At 36.3% G+C, this 2125-nt stretch overlaps 1 long non-coding RNA gene across 3 annotated transcripts in view; it reads right to left on the reverse strand.

Moving 5' to 3' along the window:
* LOC106513957 (uncharacterized) overlaps positions 1-2051 on the reverse strand; it is a 132561-nt gene extending 130510 nt beyond the window's left edge. For 2 of the 3 annotated variants that reach the window (XR_001309851.1, XR_001309850.1), the window contains exons 1-2: positions 1934-2051; positions 582-803 (exon numbers count right to left, since the gene is read on the reverse strand). This is a non-coding gene — a long non-coding RNA (uncharacterized LOC106513957). The remainder of the gene's footprint in view (positions 1-581; positions 804-1933) is intronic. The other variant, XR_001309852.1, reaches the window with a different exon arrangement.
* Positions 2052-2125: the final 74 nt, after the last annotated feature.

A 2125-nucleotide genomic window follows, 5' to 3' on the forward strand; every position in this document is an offset into this window, starting at 1 on the left:
AATCAAATGTGTTTTTAGTCATTTCACAATATAATCTAAAATAATATATTGAAATCTTATATAATAGAACATAAATAAACTTTGGTTTCTTTTATCTACTCTTATTTTCAAAAGTTTGTTGAAAATTGTTTTTTTTTTTTCAGTGGGAATATAAAACAGTGTTTAAAACCTGTTAGGTAACACAGTTCTTATGTTAAACAAATGTAATAATTATTGAACAGTTAATAAAAGTGAGAAAAAAGGCATGGACATTTTGGAGGACCGAAACGTTAGAAACTGTTGGACAGTGTTGACGTCTGCATTAACTTCTTTAACAAAACAAAAACAACATTCAAACCATTTAACTCTGATGGGTTTTCAGATCATGTGTTTGTTGTTTTTCAAACAGATTGTTTAATTTCTATTTTCTCCATCATCAGTATGAATGTTAGCTGCTGTTAGGTGCAGCTGCAGAATGTCTCTGACTGGAAATAAGACAAACAGTGTTTAATAGTTAACTAATGGTTAACTAAACACAGCTGGCCACAGCTTTTGGCTGTGTGTGTCTGTGTGTTTGTGTGTCTATGTGTGTGCACACTCACTGTTGTGGTTTTGATGAGTGTCTGTTCAGTCACCTCATGATGGCCTCGGCTTTTATTGGATGTTAAAAGCTCTTTTGATTCCCTGTTAGCATTTCGCCTGTTGTTGCCGTCTGCAGCTGCTTCGTGATGATATTCTGCTCGACTTTGATGTTATTTTCTCATCTCATCAAAAGTCCCACCAAGAAACTCTCCACGTGTTGCAATCTGGGTGTCGTCAAATATCTGGAAATGAAGCCAAGTGATCAGAGAAACTCATTTCTGCAAGTTTATTTTTAGACTTCAATCTGCAGGTTGTTTAAACAAACACAAACAACCAGACAAAAACAACATAAACATTTTTTTGTGTTACATGTAAAGTAAAATGATCCAAATTAGAAATATCCCCCAACCCCAATTTCTCTCAGCTACCATATTTTCTCAGTTTGTAGTGATGTTAATCAGAGAACTAGCTTCTCATTTAGTGGATTAGCTTAACCGTTAGCAGACAGATTAGCTGGTTTTAAGTCCACTAAAAAAATCACAAGTGTAAAACTTCTGTTTTTATGCCATTCATCTCAAATTAATAAAATATATCCACTCTTACAAGCACTGCTGAACATGTCAGGCACCTTTAGCATGTAGCATCTTTAGCAGCTAAACTTCAAGATAAATAAATAAAACAGCATTTAACAATACTCAAATAACAAATACAAAAGATGATTAAAATATAATAAAAAAAAGTATCTTATATTCATTATTTGACTAACTTCAAAGCATATTTATAAAAACAGAAGCTAGATCAAATAAATGCTTTTAATCTGAAAGGGGTCAACAGGACGTAGCACAAGTTAGACAAAGCTATATAATCCTTAATGATTTATAATTTCAAAGCAAATCTTATTTTTTTTCTCCATAAAACATTCAAAATGCAGTTAACARTGTAAAATAACAGACTAACAGTACAACTGCCAAAACAGAAGTCAACTGGACTGAACTGCCCACGGACAGTTACAACAGCAAAACTTTAATACTTTTTCTATTTATATACATAAACAGACAGATTTGAGCTTACCGGGTACAATAAACAGCTCACAAATTTCCATCAGTGTGAGTTACAACTGCATGCATGAATGTGTTCAGTGCAAAAACACAAGAAAGCACCGACTGATGGGCAGCTAGCGCCCGTTAGCTTAGCATGCTAATCGGTGCAAATCTTGTTCAAAAAGTCATTACTTTGACACAAACCCCGGGGAACCTTCATAAAACACAATAACAGCGCTTAAACGCGAGCGACAGGTTTTATGGGTTAGTTATTTTAGCATAATTGTGATTTTAAACCGATGTTAAGCGTAGAGAAGTTCAGTTACACTTACTCATCAGAGCTGGGAGCCGCGAGGCGTCCTAAGCGCGCCTGAAGGACCCCTTGCCGCGTACAGCTGCGACCAGTCAAGTACACTTCGCTGCAGCATGCAGCTCGGGGGCGGTGACAGACCTCCAAGTACACTTCGCTGCAGCATGCAGCTCGGGGGCGGTGACAGACCTTTCCGTCGGTCCCATACCTTATA

The sequence above is a fragment of the Austrofundulus limnaeus genome, unplaced genomic scaffold, assembly GCF_001266775.1.
Source record: "Austrofundulus limnaeus strain Quisiro unplaced genomic scaffold, Austrofundulus_limnaeus-1.0 Scaffold16, whole genome shotgun sequence".
Taxonomy (NCBI): Eukaryota; Metazoa; Chordata; class Actinopteri; order Cyprinodontiformes; family Rivulidae; genus Austrofundulus; species Austrofundulus limnaeus.